At 38.9% G+C, this 17,313-nt stretch overlaps 2 long non-coding RNA genes across 2 annotated transcripts; both read right to left on the bottom strand.

Annotated features, from left to right (window-relative positions):
- Positions 1–243: 243 nt before the first annotated feature.
- Positions 244–2,980, bottom strand: LOC133404308 (uncharacterized). The gene is made up of 3 exons (XR_009768803.1): positions 2,670–2,980; positions 501–650; positions 244–331 (listed from the first exon to the last, which is right to left on the bottom strand). It is a non-coding gene; the product is annotated as an uncharacterized LOC133404308 (long non-coding RNA).
- A 40-nt stretch (positions 2,981–3,020) lies between these two features.
- On the bottom strand, positions 3,021–17,254 carry LOC133404307 (uncharacterized). The gene is made up of 5 exons (XR_009768802.1): positions 16,822–17,254; positions 15,453–15,605; positions 15,264–15,376; positions 7,255–7,456; positions 3,021–3,828 (listed from the first exon to the last, which is right to left on the bottom strand). It is a non-coding gene; the product is annotated as an uncharacterized LOC133404307 (long non-coding RNA).
- Positions 17,255–17,313: the final 59 nt, after the last annotated feature.

Here is a 17,313-nt window from a genome sequence, read left to right as displayed (position 1 = left end):
CTGCCCCCGCAAGTGGTCAAGGATACACACAACCGCCAGTGCACTTTCAATCGCTTTAAGTGAACAAAAAGTGAGAAAACAAACACATTATAAGCACATTCATAAATGAACTGCTGATGACCACAACTCACAGCGAGCCATCAAACACGCAGGAGAAGCGGCTCAGAAAATGGATGGATGGAAGTTGGAAATGACAAAATCATGGAAAAATCCCCACCTTTCAGAAAATGGATGATGTATGAATGCTTGAACACGCCTAAAATGGTTTTAAAAAAAAAAAAGGAAGCGACGTGGACACAAATGGCCAGCAGAGCCCACTGAGTAGACAGCACTGTAAAAACACACATGCAAACACAAAGGCACAAAGGCCATTCATCAATAATTAGGGTTAACATGATCTGACTTAAACTTGAGAGGTGTAAGCATGCTCTTCACCAATCTACATGTCTGTGTGTGAGTGTAAGCACTAATGCTAATGTAGCTCCCGTGTGCTTGGTTACCCGTGTTGGATGACGATGGCGTCCGTGTTGGGAGACCTGGAGGCGCTGACCGTCGTCTTTTCCCTCCTGGTTTTCGGCCTATTTACCCTGGCCGGAATGATCCATGAAGAACGTGGTCGTCGTATTGGTATGAGTTTTATTATCTTCTCACTGATTAATATGTGAAAGTGAATGACAAGATGAAGCACATGAGTATGTATCATAATAATAATGGTATTAGAACATGCATTTCAAAATATTTCCCCCACTGGAAATAGAAATACTGTAGTCTGTTAAAGTTTCAAACTGTGGGCATTGTACAGAAAAATATATAAACTGTACTTGCAATGTTTTAAAGTAACATTCAAAACATTAACTATTTGGGGATTTGCAAACATTTTCACCCACAGGAAATAACGGAAATAAGATACTGTATGTTCCAGGGTCAAATTGTGTCCTTACCAAAATGTAGTAACTATACACGTTCTTTTGTTGTTGTTGTTTTTTTAAGCAAGTGTATGTTTTTGGACTCCTTTTTGAGACAGTTTTCCTCCTGTAAAAAAAAATTATGGAAAGAGTATGTTCCTGTGTCAAATTGTGGCAACTTGTTAACAATAAGCAAACTTCCATCTTCCATCCATCCATCCATTTTCTGAGCCGCTTCTCCTCACTAGGGTCGCAGGCGTGCTGGAGCCTATCCCAGCTATCTTCGGGCAGGAGGCGGGGTACACCCTGAACTGGTTGCCAGCCAATCGCAGGGCACATAGAAACAAACAACCATTCGCACTCACAGTCATGCCTATGGGCACTTTAGAATCTCCAATTAATGCATGTTTTTGGGATGTGGGAGGAAACCGGAGTGCCTGGAGAAAACCCACGCAGGCACGGGGAGAACATGCAAACTCCACACAGGTGGGGCCGGGGATTGAACCCGGGTCCTCGGAACTGTGAGGCTGACGCTCTAACCAGTCGGCCACCGTGCCGCCAATAAGCAAACTTATTTTATTTTATAGTTTTTTGTTGGGGGGGGGGGGGGGGTGATAACAATGTCACATTTTTAACTGTCAAACAAGTGTATGTATTTGGATTTCAAATACAGTGGTACCTTGAGATACGAGGAACCCGACATACAACTTTGCCTTACGAACGTCCCTGCTGGCTTAATGCTAACATATAATGGGAAACGCAATTGATGGGTCAAAGATAAGCATCAATCGTTGCAGTGTTAAAACCCTCTAAGCAATGCATATTTGAAGGCAAACAGTGGCGCAACACATATAGTAAACCGATATCACAATACGCACAGGCATATATTTTTTAATTTTTTTGTGAAAAAAACGACTAATATTATTGCAGCTTATTGACCTGCTGAGAATAATGGTGACTCTTTCTCATTTATCTCTATGACTGTATTATATGTCCCCCACCCCCACCCCACCCGTTAGTCAAGCCGGGCACACCAGAAGGAGCAGCACAATGAATCGAGTTGCAGTATTGAAGCACAAATTGTTTAATTCTTTACATTCTATTTGTTATTACTCAGTTTTAGTACAATATTAAAGAGTGCAATGATCCTTATTGAAAAACACATTTCAAACATTTTTACTGTTTTTTGGGGAGGTTATTAACAGATTATTAGCATTTTCAGATATTTAAATGGTGAAAGCTGATTTGAGGTATGAGTGTTTAGAGTTACAAGCATGGCCACGGCCCACGGAACAAATTAAACTCTATCTCAAGGCACCGCTGTAAAATATTTCCCGCATAGGAAATAATGGAAATATAAGTAATCAGTTTCAAGTAACATTTTAACATTCTGAACTGGCAATGCGAAAACTTCCCAATTATAAATATGGTTTGTTGTGTGTAGAATTTTGAGGAGAAAAAAATCTATTTATTCCATTTTGGAACAAGGCTGTAAAATAATACGGAAAAAGTGCATGAAGGACTGTGAATACTTTTGGTTGTTGTTGTTTTAATGTAGGAAGGAGCATCTACATGCGCAATGAAGAGTTGATTGTCTGAGGACTAGGAAGAAAAGACTACATATTGAACATCCTCTGCCTCTTTTGAGCCTGAGGAAAACACATCAAAGCCATGGGAGGATCCCGAGTATATTTTATTCATAGCAAAGTCCACGTGGTGGTTACCTCTTGAAGTGTGCATATACGCGTGTGAGAGAGTGTGTACCTTGTGCTAGGATGTGGTCATATTCGCTTCCGGGACCCATGCTGGACTCTGCCTGTGTGTTGGAACAAGTCATGGAGATTGAAGCCTGTTTTCTGGTCATGCATGTGTGAATTCTACACATTGAGGCTGATATTTTTTCTTATGGTGAGTCTTTTTAAAAACCTCAAACTATCTCCTTAGCTCAGATCGCTTGTTATATGTTAAATAGGTCACTTCTCATCGAGTGTGTGCAAGCAGAGTATAGATATTAGGGTCTTTTACAAAGAGAGCCCGCATAATTACTGCATCGGAACCATAATGCAAGATCTGGAATTTTAACCACCTTTGCCATTTTTACACTACCTGGGAAAGTGGGAATTTTCCAAGCCCCCCCCGTGTTGCTGTTCTGTATAAAAACGGAAGAGTCAACCCGGCTTCGGAGGTAATATCAAACCTGGAACAGAGACCATGGACCAGGGTGTAACGTTTTACAACTGGTGGTGGCATTAAATAGCTTGAAGCCTCTTTTTTGATGAAATGTTCACTATTTGCCAAACTATTGCTTATTGTGAAGTGAGTTTAATGGGTTTTACTGACACCACATTGCGCTTGTATCACAAGTTTGCTCTCGCAAGTCAGAGCAAAAAAATAAATCAGCCAAATTACAGCTCATATCTAAAAAAAACCCGTAAGTCGGGTCACTCGTATCTCAAAACATGACTGTGTTGTTGAATAGTCTTCTGAAATGCCTTTCCCCATCCCACAGTTTGTACTCTTGCGGTCGCCATATTTATTTCAACCAAAGAATCAAAATACTAGGAAAAGTGCGATACAGTATAGCTGTACACCACCGAAAAACTACAAGCACAATATACATATTACATGAATGCTTCTTTCATATTGTGTGATATATTCCATACTGCATGCTGGGTTACATAACAACTGTGAGCCCATGGAAGTGCCTTTCTCTGGATTTGAGCTGGCCTTCATCGTGGTCGCCTTCGTCGTCTTCTCGCTCTTCAGCATCGCTTCCGTCTGCATCCGGCCAGACGAAGGCCTGCAGTCAGGTAAGAAAAGACAACGCACTCTTTTGTATAACACGCACAGACGAGATAAATACCTTTTGTAACCCTTAGTATGTGTGGGTGTGGGTGCTCTTCAGATGAAGGCGTCTACGAGGCTGTGAGAGGGATGCAAAGAGTGGTCAGCAGGCAGGCCAAACACAGTAAATGAACCATGAAAAGGCACACTGTCAATAAAGGCAAAGCAACAACACAAACTTCAGTCTTGTGGGCTTTTTGAAGGAATTCTAACTACAGTAACTATTATGGATTGAAAAATTGATCAACTGTACTCACAGATGGTTCTGTTAAAAATGCGGTCTTTTAGCCAGCAATTCAATGAATACTCTTTGGCAACATCTACTGTTCTTCCAGAAGATTACACTACATAAACTACTTATAATGTTCAATAATCCCAAGACCCAAAAAAGTCAATTTAAAATGGTATGTGCACAGTGGGAAAGTAAGTGAACATTTATTCCATTGTTGAGTCATTAAAAGTAAAATATGTATCCTTGTTTGTCTGTTTAATTTTTGATAATGACTCCCAACAAAATACAGCATGTTAAAATTTGGCAATATTTCATGGGACCACATAATAAAAAAACACACCAAAAGAATTTGGAGATACAAACATTATCTTTTAAATTTAACATATTTTTAATCAACATTTATTTGTATTTTTTTTCAATAAACAAAAAAACAGTGCAGATACATACTTTAAATTATATATACACATTAAAATGGACTAAAATTTAAATGAGCAAAATTAAATATTGTCCTAGATATTAAAAAATATCACATTAAATAAGGTGTTTTGAGACACTAGATTTGTTTTATTTTAAATAAATTAAAATTAAATGCAAAAATGTGAACATATTATTTTTTTTGTCCATACAAATTTGCATATCAAATTAAATATTGTACTCAGTTCTAAACCAATAGGCCTGAATTATTTCAAATATTTCTTTATGTAAACTCTAACCAGTGACTTTAAAACTCAATTATAAAAAAAGCTGGGAAAAATATTTTTCTTTTTTCTCATCCCTTAAAATATTAATTTCTGTACTTTTATTATTACTTTTTAAAGTGGAAAAAGAAATGGTGGTTCATGCTTTTCATTGTGTGATTAAAATTAAGTTTATGCAAAGTTAAACAAAAGATTGCAGTTTTAATAATATGAAATACCAAATAAAGTAAATATAGTGGTGTTCTGAGACTTTTTTTTTTAATAAATACAAATTAAATGTGAAAAACCTAATTTGGACATACATGACTTTTACTGTCTAGATCACGGGTGTCAAACTCATTTTTGCTGCGGGCCACATTGTCGTAGTTATGGTTTCCCTCGAAGGGCCGTCATGAGCGCGAAGATATATACAGTAAAAGTACAATTGCCTCATGTTATTACATATACACACAAAACAAATCGATGAATAACTATATTTGAAACCAGAAGCCAGTAAAAAGTTGTTAATTCAGTTTATTTTGAAATGGGGGGATTGGTAACAAAAAAAATTTCAATCAACATTATATAAAAGGGAAGACGATTAGCAATGTTGTTATTTTAGCAAGGAACATGAAGTCGACGCACTTGACTTGCTTTCGCGGGCCACATAAATTGATGTGGCGGGTCGGATGTGGCCCCCAAGCCTTGAGTTTGATACTTGTGGTCTAGAGGAATTACATTAAATGCATATTCATTTAAAAATTCTGATTAACTGAAAAAAGTAAAAGGCTTGAACTAGTTCAAACACTGGATATGGAATATTGGAATATTTGTAGAGTTGAGTTTTGATAAGTTTCTGTATCTCTTGAATAAATTTTTTTTAATTATTTAAGTGGAGATAGATGCTTTTTATTGCATCCTCTTGTAGAGAAACTTTAAAGCACTCCGAATGGTAAATCGGTATGTTTGGTGAAAGCAAAATTACTTAAACGATCTTGTGGGTCCGCCATGGCTACAGTGTCTGATTTAGGCTTGAACAAACTGGCTGACTTTTGGCCTCTGAAGCCCCAGTGAGGTGACATCTCTACTGGGGAAGACCAGGAGGGAGGGACGGGAGGGATGGCGGGGTGGGCTCCCTGTTGAGTTTGCCCCTTGACCCCTGAACCCTCCATCAGTCAGCCACCTAACTGCAATAAAGATGGCCCGCTTGATAGTAGCGCGAGATTCTATCTGCTTCTACTTTGCTGAATTTGTGTTGTGATGACTTATGTGTGCACGTGTGTGTTTATATTTATATATATTCACGTGTATATGCATCTATCGCCATCAGGCTTTTGGATGGTCCCATCGCAGATAACGGGGGTCTTAGGAGTCATTAAGCAGTGGCCAGCCACGGGCCTCATTAGCACCGACGACCTTATGTGATGACAACAGCGTCACTAGCACTCTTTCAACCACGCGCAGCATATCACGATCAACACACACGCACGCACGCACGCACGCGCGCGCGTGCGCGCGCACACACACACACACACACACACACACACACACACACACACACACACACACAAAGGACTATGCCTCAAAATATCCACACAGAATTTAGGACACATCTCTACTCGACACTTGTACCGTGTGAAGGACAGATTCATTAAATGACAATTAAGTTCAAATTGAAACTACCGTAACAAGCAAAGTTAATTACGACTGCCACCAAATCAGACACCTTTTAAAATAATATCTAATTGTAGATTTTTTAATTACTTTTTATCATAAATTATATTCTTTTCTAAATCATAAATACTTTTTACTTTTTTTTTTTATTAGTGTCGCGTAACATTGATCAGCATCAAATCGCATTTTTTGGCAAAAATGTTTTTTACACTTTAAATATTTAAAAAAATATATATTAATAGAACGTTTGAAAAATTAAGTGTACACAATTTTAAAATATATTCTTTTTGACCAGAATCGAAATTTTAAAAAATGTTTCTAATTATAAAATAAAAATACATGTACAACAAAGCAGAATATTATATTTTGAAGATTATTAGCAAATAAAATAAAAACAAAAATTGTAAAATAAAATGCAAATGACATACAAATAAAATATACTAATAAAATTCGAAGAAAAAAAAAACCAGATTAAAATAAAAATATAAATAAAACGTGTTTTTGTGACATCACCATAGAAGGGTACCAGCGATGAGAAAGAAGGGTAAAGAAATTGGTACAGTGGTAGAGTAGCCACAAGTGGTACAGGCGTTTCTGTGCACAAACACACTAAAACAAAAAAAGAATTCAAATATAAAATTAAATTCCCTAAAATTCATCAAATCGAACTTAATCAATATATAAAATAAAAAATGTAAAACAAATAAATAAATCATAAGTATAAACAAGTAAGTCTTACTATGTGATTTAATTGACACTAACAAGACTTAAATGAAATGCTAGAGTCAGATTAAGCGCACTAGTGTCAGTCTTAGTTTATTTTCCGGTCATTCCCAAACATACTGTATGTATAGTAGCATTTAAGCGCACATTTGTGCGAGCGCCGTAGGTCGGCCACAACAGAACAACTTTTATGACTCACTGTTCTTCCTTGGTTTTATCAGAGAGGAAGTTCCTTATCTTGCGGATACTGACGAGATGAGGACGAGGAAGAAAGTTGAGAAGATCCACGCTGTCTATGAGGTTGTAAAGATCACAGCTACCAGAGACCATTCCAACACATCACTTTTTCCTCTTTGCAATCACTGGCAGCATTCCGTGGTGGCATCACAACAAAAATATTCCTCAAAAATTAAAAACAAAAAGAGACAATGTGATTGTGATTCAGGCATGGGCCGGTTACAGGTTTCAAGGTATATCATGGTTTTAAAAAGTCACAGTTTCAAACTTCTAAAACTTTCCATCTGCTATAGAAGCTACTTTTTTTTTTTTTTGAGTCATCAGTGCTGGAAATTGACATGACCCCTCGAACCCACGTTCGGGTTGTTGGTGCAAGCAGTCAGTGAACCCGAGGACTTTTCCCCTTATCGATTGCCACCGTAAGGCAGAAACCCCATCTGCCCAAATATGGTCCATTTCATATTTTTTTCACAAATCAATAATAATGGTCTGTCCCCACGTCGTCTGTTATTTTTACACATTATTAACCATTTAAAGTGTTGAAAATAGCTTGTGAACTTAGAATCTATAAACACTCTTGAAAGCTCAACTGTCTCAGAAGTGTTGTAAAACTCTGCCTCTTCTCCCACTCTGTGAAGCTCTACGGCATAATTTTTGCCCCAAGATTGAAAGTCTGGATGTTTTTTTTTTTAGACAATAGCAGGTGAAAATAGTTACCTTAGACTTACCTCACTTTTGTCTGTTCGGTCAGGTCTGTTTTGTTAAAACCAATCGCTGTAATGCCTCGTTACAGAAGGAAGCCCGTTTGCAACGGAGGTAAATTTTCGTGCAGATTAATACCCGCAGGTCACTCAGCTCATTGTTTTATTTATTGCATTACTCATGGCTCGAAGACCTTTGAAAAATTGTTTGTAAAGATGACGTATCACTGTCGTTTGATTTTGTCAAGTATTAAAAGGATTTTTGTATGGTCAGGGACTCAGCCTTCGCACAGACTTTGATGGGTATGATGACGTAATCTACCATTTTAATCAATGACAGTGTAATAAATTAGAGATTGAAGATTACTTTAAGGTGGTGTCATGTTGATGTTATCGCGCAACAGTATATTATATGCAAAATACAGGTATAAAAGCAGTGTTTAGTAGCTCAAGCAAGATTTTGGTTTTTAGATTTCCTGAAAGATTCTGCCCGACAGCGGCAATATGCAAAATGTGCTTCCAAAGAGTGGCTGCTATCGGAGGCAATACTTCCCATATAACACTACATTTGTAAGAGTGCAAGCCACTACTCGTCGACAAATTCAGCATAACGTTAATATATTACTATACGAAATTAACTTTTGCAAACAGCTATGAGAGTTACTGTATCTACACAACAATTGGTAAAATAAACACTATAGACTCAATACCAAGGCCAATAACTAGCTAACTAACATGGCTAACATCAGTTCGTTTCTGCTTTGGTGTTACTTCACAAAACGGAGAAGAGCAGAGATTTAGCTACTAATCTTCTGATAAATAACTACTTCTACTGTTGTACTACTTTTTAAAAATTTTTTTACAAAAATTAATCCATCCATCCATTTTCCGAACAACTCATCCTCACTAGGGTCGTGTGCTTGCTAGCGCCAATCCCAGCTAACTCTGGGCGAGGGACAGGGTACATCCTGAACTGGTCGTCAGCCAATTGCAGGGCACATATAAACAAACAACCACTCGCACTCACATTCACACCTACGGGCAATTTAGAGTCTTCAATTAACCTACCATGCATGTTTTTAGGATGTGGGAGGAAACCGGGGTACCCGAAGAAAACCCACACAGAACATGCAAACTCCACACTGGGAGGCCAGATTTGAACCAGAGTCCTGAGAACTGTGAAGTTAATTGTATATAGTGTGTGTGTTTATGTATATATTACACACATGTCCTGTATATATAAACCTGGCATTTCTACAGAGGTGTGTAGATGTTTTTATATCCAATGCATGGAATTTCACAGACAACTGGAGGATGCTTGTTCGCGTGCGTTGCGGCGGTCTCCTTGCATGGAAAGGCCTTTGGATCGTTACTAGACTGTGACTAAAGGGAGTCTACTGTTTCTAATGTGATTAGCTGGGCTTCTTACATACGGTCCATTATGAAAATAATAACCTGACAAGTTCTACAATTAGGACTCCGACACAATGATTGAATTCTGTTGTGTGTGTGTGTTGGGAACTCCCCCGTCAATGTGTTTAATCCTCCTACAAGAGCAAATATTACAACACTAAAAAAACTGACGGGAGACATTTTTTTTTTTAGAGGACGAGCTATACACACACACACATACACACAGTAAGTTGGATACCAGGTGGCTGTGAATGACAATTGGAGGTGCATCAGCATATTCAAATGAGGCAAAATAAAAGTTTTTTAAAAGACAATGGCCGCTGATATGCAAAGCGCAAGGCAAGAAACAAACCTAGGCAAGGAGAGTGTTTTACAAATCCGGCAGGAATCTCGGCCACGTCCACAGAGACATTTTTGCAAATACCATAAAGTCATAAAGGCGCACACACGCACGTACACACACACACACACACACACTAACACAGACACACACTCGTGTTGTCTTTTGTGCTTTTCTCAAGGGAGATCCTTGTTCAAAGTCTCGGGAAGTGTTTTGCAGGCCTGGCGCTCCATTAGCGTCCTGCTGCTTCCCTTAATCCTCATTCACATGTAATGGGCAACATTTCATCTTAATGTGCTAATTGATTAGCGGCACGCTCAATGGAGAGGAGTCGCTCACTGGAGGAGTCGCTACCTCCGTGGAGGAGACGCCGGCCGACTGATTAAGCAGACGCACTAATCAGGCGTCAAAATACAAGAGATGCAGCTTTTCACACCTATTTTTGGCCGCAATGTTCTATTGATTTTTTCATGAGCTTATTTCTGTGTTTTCTATCCATGGCAGAAATGTTCACACCAATTATTGCCTAAAAAAAAAAACTTAGTTCCTCAACCACCACCATAATGACCAACATTAAAATACAGTACCGTGGTAGGCTTAAGTGTTCATCAAAAAGGAAACTGTTTTCTTCCTAAAAAGTACAATTAGTATTAAAATACTGTAACTATTAGGCACAGTTTGAACATTAACACTGTGCATTGCACATAAATAGAAATCACACCTAAATAAATGGTTGAAAAGACATCTAAAAGATTAGAAGCAAATGTATTGAACTTCAAAGTTAAATACAGCTAAACTGTACTTTACAATGGCTTAAACTTGTACTGTACAAGTTTAAGCCATTGTAAAATAAAGCACAGTTTGACAATTTCATGTACCGCTAAAAGGAGCCCATGCACACTTTGATAATCACTGCTTTATTTGAGACATTGGTTACCTTTTACACTTGTATGACTGTCACAAATGATAAAGCGTTACTTAAAACATTGCCTGTTGGTTCTATAAAGGTCATGGTTTGACTCTGGAACAGATTATTCCTATTGCTATCACTTCTTACGCGGGAACAACAAAATGGAGGTTGAGCAGCGTCCCGGAATGGATAGCGTTTGACCGTATTTCATACAAAGAGACCTTTGCTGCATCCCTAATACCCTCGAATTGATTTGTGTATAATTTTGTCCACATTTACAGAGACTCAGACTTTTGACACAAACAAAAAACAGACTACAATCCTGCAAACGAACACATAAGACAAGGAGGCGGCTCAGTGCATCTCTTCATTCAACCACTGTTTGCTAGCAGATGATATATGCCCACCCCCACAGATGTTTGTGTGTGTGTGTGTGTGTGTGTGTGTGTGTGTGTGTGTGTGTGTGTGTGTGAACGCATGCGTGGGGGTGGCTGGGAAACCATCAGCTTTTAAAAGAGGCCACACATTAACAAAAAAAAGGCGGCATGCGATAAATCAACAGTTCTTCCGCTCTTTAAATACTTTACAGTTAAATCTTACAGATTCACCATCCACTCACCAACTCACAAATGTTTCGGTAGGTGTCAGTTAACTGGTCCAAAAATTCTACATTTTCTACAAATAATGTCTCATTGTTCATCTATTTATGCCAGTGGTGTTTAGTGACAGATCAATTAAATGCTCTTCCACTAGATGGCAAAAAAATATGTGCCTTGGCTCAATAATGGTTGGGAAACACAGGTGTAGACTGTATTTCTGAGTACCTTTATGTTATGTCATGAAACAAACACTGATTTTCTTTAAAACAAATAAGGACACTTCTATGTGACCCCAAACTTTTACAAAATGAGAATATCCATTAGGTTTGGTAACGATAAACTGAGGCGACCGGATATCCGTTCGTAAAGGCGAGAGAGACGACTGTATCGGTAGCAGACTAGACTATCGATACAAAATCCGCCAGGAATTCTTAGATAAATCGGTTGTAGGGCTGTGGACCGGATATCACGAGGCTATGAATTGGTTACCTGAAGGTTTAAGGTTTTCATCTCGTAAAACAAGTGCGAGAGGTCTCGCGCTGTGCTACGCAGGTAACGTTATGCTTACAACCAAACACAGCAGTGGTAGATATTAGTGACACTACTATCCATTCATCCATCCATTTTCTGAGCCGCTTCTCCTGTGACACTACTAGTTTAACTATATTTCTACGTAGTGTCACTACTTCAACATCAAATAGCTTTTCAGTAGCTAAGCTAGTTTCGTGGTCACAGTGATGGCAAAGTAGTGTTCCCCCAAGAGTTGTAAACACTGAATGCAATGTCACGTTATGTACTTTACCACAAGTCTGCTGTCGACATTGGGGCAGGCAGCGAAATGTGCACCGCAGATTGTAAATATGCAGACAATATGGCAAAGGTAGGTACATCTCAGAAATTTCCTTGGCTCTAACTCGGCAAACTAATGCTTCTTCTCAAGTCTTTGCGGTCCACTTATACGTTCGAGTTTGTACTGTGCGACACAAAAAAGAAAAAAAAGAAACTAACGAGAGGACACACAGCCAGGTATATCCCGAAGCTGAAACAACAATCGGCAGTTGAACTAAGGTAGTCATCACAACTTAAAAGTTCAAAAAGTCAGTCAGCACTCAGCAAGCAGCAAAATAAATTATAAAATAAATAAAGCAGTGTGTGTGTGTGCGCCGTGGCGGTCCCAGCTTGAATGGCACAGAGTACATACACTTTTTTTTTTTAATAGTGTCATGACGCAACAATGCGCAGGGGTAAGTGGTCTTATACATGTTTGAAAATAGGGCTAGACGGATGTCATTTTATAGAATTGGGTTAAGTCAAATCAAGGTTCTTTATGATTAGCACATGTACTAATGTTAACAGTTTTTTTTCTGCACCGAATCGAGAGTCATATCGCTCCCATACTGAACCAAATCGTATCGAATTGTTCCGGCCGTAACAATATCGTTTTTTAATCGAATCGCTACCTGTGTATCTAGATATGTATTGAATCGTCCGTATGCCACAGATTCCCAACCCTAATATATATGTAACACTGAGTCAAAAATTTAATAAAATGACTACAAGGTATAGTGTTGAATTGAGATACGAGTGAGTGACCTGTCTTACGAGTTTTTCGAGAAACGAGCAGTCAGTCGGACTTGAGATATGAACGCTGTATGGTAGCAGCGCTAAGCAGCAGTTTGGCAAATATTGAACAATTCATCAAAAGAGGCTTCAAGCTGTTGAACGCCACTCCCAGTTGAAGTTTTTTGTTAAACTAAATGTAAAACAAACTAAATGACATGCTGTGTATCTAAAACAACAAAACTATGTTGCATCAAGACCGGCCCGATAGCTTAATGCTAAGATATAATGGAAAATCCCGTTGAGATGCTAATGGTTAGAATTGATAGATGCAGTTTTACAACCCTTTAATCAACAGATATTCGGCTAAAAATGATAGAAAACCACATTATTTTTTTTCTGGGGGGGGGGGGGGGGGTGCGCGCATTATACACGGGAAATTACAGTAAATGGAAAATGCCATAGTTACTGTTTTACAACCCTTTAGGCAACAGATATTTGAACACAAATTATGGAAACCACACGACAGACAATAGAACAATACTCAAAGGCATATGTTCTTTATTATCTACAAAAAATGACCAATATTACAACAAATTACTGAGTAGTGGTAGAAGCATTAGTCTTTTCTCAAAAAAATGACTAACATTACAACAGCTTACTGAGTCACTGACAGTAGTAGTACTGTAGAAGATGTCTGTTCTTCTGTGTTTGTGTTTGCATGACTGTACAGTTATACTGCCTCATGGTGCCCAGAAGGAGCAGCACAATTAATTGAATTGTAGCATTAAATCCTGATGCACAAAACTGTTTAATGCTCTGCATTCAATTTAAATGTGTTTTTGTTTTTTTTAATAATGTACAACATTAATACAGGTTTATTTTTCCTCATACAAAAACACAAATTTTAGTTTTTTGGGGGGCAGGAGGCTGGAACGGATAAGTGGCATTTCCATTCATTTCAACAGGGGAAAATTATTTGTAACACGGGTGTTTTGAGTTATGAGCGTGATCACAGAACGAAATAAATTTATCTCTCAAGGCACCACTAGATCGGTACTTGGAATCGGCATTTACTCAAATGGAGGGATGGACAAGTACTGATACCAGGTATAGGTGTCAGTACTTATTTCAAGATACTCTGGAGGTTCTGCCAATATCAGCCACCAATTCTTCAGGCAAAAATAAATAAATAAATAAATACCTGACATTGAGTAAGTCCTCCTCGCCAATAGTTGGCACTACACTGTGTTGGCTTGACACATAGGCGAATCATCATGTAGGTCAGAAAGGAAGAAAGGTCTGTTTACAATTATCTGCCATTGTGTTAATAGAAACTATCCATCGAAAGTACTAGTGGTATTGGTAGTCTGTATCGGTATAAGTGAGTACTCAGGAGTGAATACTACTACTGGTATTGGTCAGAAAATAAATTGGGGATTGGTGCATCCCTAGATTACACTACTAATATAGGCCATTATACACATTTTAGTCAGGGGTTTCCATTTGCACATTTTTAGTGTGGAGTCACTGTACTGTATATCAATCACACACATGGAGTCCAGTGGTGTGCGATACTGCAAATTTATATATCGATCCCATACCAACTAAATACAGGGCCAGTATCGCCGATACTGGTACAGATACTTTTCGATAATTAAGGTAGATGAAGAAAAAATACTTTATTATAAAAAAAAAATAATAATAATCTGAAACAATAGAACAGCAACAAAAAAAAATTTCCCATTCATTTTCATGTCTGGATTTTTTTTTCTTAAAAAATTTCAGTTAATGTATTAATTTAAATAACATTTAAATGCAACCAGTTCGGGGTGTACCCGGCCGGCCTCCTGCCCGATGAGCACGCCCGCGACCCTAGTGACGAGAAGCGGCTCAGAAAATGGATGGAATATTTCAATGGAATTAATGTATTGCATCAAGTTCGCATCATAATTTATACTTTTTCAATTGGTTAAAGTAAGAAATGGACAGCGTCACTTTAAAATTCATGAGCCGGCACAACATCGAAACACAAGATGTGGGGAGAAGGAGCAAATTGCGCCTGCTCCATGCTGAGACAGAAACGGCGAGTACGGCGTCGCCTGTTTGATGAAACCGAAGTATTGCTTTCACGAGTGAAACTAAAACTACTTTATCGATAGCTTCACATGAGTATCGATCCGATACCAATCCTGACTTGGTATCGATATTATCGATATTTGGATCAATCCGCCCAACACAAATGGAGTGAGTGTGTGTGTGTGTGTGTTCAAGGGGACAGTTGCAGGGTCGGGTGGGGGGCTTCCTGTCATTTGAATTACCCTCTACATGTGGGGTCAATATGTGCCATGCTTGTGAGCGTTTGTGTGTGTGTGTGTGCGTGTAGGAGTTGAAGTCGAGGGGGGGCTATTGGAAAGCCAGTATAAAGGAGGTTGGGGGGAGAAGTACCTTGGTCACTTAGCTCTCAAGTCACTGGAAAACACAGTGGACACTCTCCAGGGACAGCTTCCATTTTAAGGAGGCTTCTCCAGGATTGCCAACCCCGGCAGTGTCTTCTCTTTCTGGTCAGAAAACAACAAGTAAGCGTTGGAACCAGGACTTCCAAGCCCAAAGATGAGGACCTTCAACCTGCTCTACCTGCTCACGTTGCTGCTACTGCTCCTGTTAGCCACCCTAGTGGCGGTGGTAGAGCCAGCCTCCATCGCCAGGCCAAGTAAGAAGGAGAAGAAGAAGAAGCCACACAACTCCCCGAATCCTGATTGAACTGGAAATATCCGGGCCCGGCGTTAGCTAAAAGTACATTTTACAATAAAATTAACGTTAAAAAAAAAACAGACCAAAACAGGTACTAATACCATCGCTAAAAATATGAACTCCCGGTTGGAATATGACGCGTAAATCCAATTTTAATTATTTAAAAGTCCGTCCTTTTACCTTGAGAAACCTGGCTGAATTTCTCCAAATGTTTGATGCGTTAGGTTCCTACCACCAACGTCGTAAATATAAACATTCAGAGAGAGGAAAAAAACTAAATTATGATAAATAATACATGGTTAAATATCAAAACAGATTTAAAGCTACTATTATCGTTGATAGGCATGTTTAAATCGTTATTTGTTTGACGTTTAAGAGTATATCTTGAGTTACCACCGCCAAGCATCGCTACTGAAGATTGATGCGTTCAATGCTTACCGCCAATTTTGTAAATTATACAACCCACTAATACAACGAATATGATGGACGTATTTAACAGATATCACGCAGCTTAATCATAAAAAATATCAACTTCAAATATGTATTCTGGGAGATACTTAGTTTTAAATAGCTACTTTGTTGGCTGGTTAAGTGTGTATTTCAGTTAAAAGTAGTGACGGCCTATAATCGTAACTGATGATTGTTGCGTTCGCTTTCTACCGCCAACGTCGTAAGTAATGCAATACTGTGAGTTACAATAAAAATTGGTGGACGTCTTTCAAAAATAATACTTCGAATTAGTATGAATATGGAAGTCAAATACAATAATGGTAGATAATTAACAACGTAGGTTTAAATGGTTATTTGTGATAATGACGTTTGATGCATTCGCGTTTGTCGTCAGTAAGAAAGTCAAGCGTGGGTAAAACTTAAACTGATAAACGTAAAGTAACTTTCATGTATCTGAAATACAAAAAGTGTTATATTATAATACATAAATGTCAATATTTTTTGTTAGGAGTGGTTGGGTGTTTTTTTAAAAAAAAGACCGTCAATCCTCCACGAGCACTTTTGTTGCATCTTAAATGTCAGAATTGATTAAGGGGTAAATGTTTTGTAAATGTGATTAACTAAAAAAAAATAGACGATAAAAGTGAACGTCGTTTTCGAGCGTCTTCAACCGGTCGATGCGTTCAACTTCCGCCACAAAACGTCGTAAATCGGAGACTACGCCGCTTGAGAAGCTAAAAACTGTGCGTGTGTGGCCATTTTGCAGTCGTTTATTTTTTAACGATTGGCTTTAATTACACACTTAGCTGCACCGCAACAGGTGAGTTGCATATAGTGGGAGCTTGGAGGCTTGATGATCCTCATCAGATTGAGCGCCGCCGGGGGATCACACACTCGGCGGGCCGCCATTGTCCGGCGCTTTTGTTGATCCCGGCGTTAAAAATGCTATGCAAATACGCCCCCGATCTTTTATGAAACAAACTGACACGGGAGGGGAATCTAAAGATGCGTATGCCTCGAGGCGTGGGGTTCTCCCTCTGTCCGGGGATGGGGGAGGGGGAGGAGGAGGAGGAGGAGTAGGGAGGAAGGGAGTAAGGGAAGGGAGAGTCATAAAGTCATCTGGCACTTTTTATGCTCTTCCTGGGTTTGTCCGGCAGCCTGTGAACGGCGGGACCTCAGTGAATTTATTAGGGACGTTCGGAAATAGTCACGCGTTTGGTGGTTGTGTTCCACATTATTCGATAAGGGGAGAGGTGAAGTTGTACACACTGAAGCCCACGGTGAAGTCATCTGG

This window comes from Phycodurus eques, chromosome 6, assembly GCF_024500275.1.
Source record: "Phycodurus eques isolate BA_2022a chromosome 6, UOR_Pequ_1.1, whole genome shotgun sequence".
NCBI classification, from domain to species: domain Eukaryota; kingdom Metazoa; phylum Chordata; class Actinopteri; order Syngnathiformes; family Syngnathidae; genus Phycodurus; species Phycodurus eques.
This window is presented reverse-complemented; position numbering and strand designations above follow the sequence as displayed.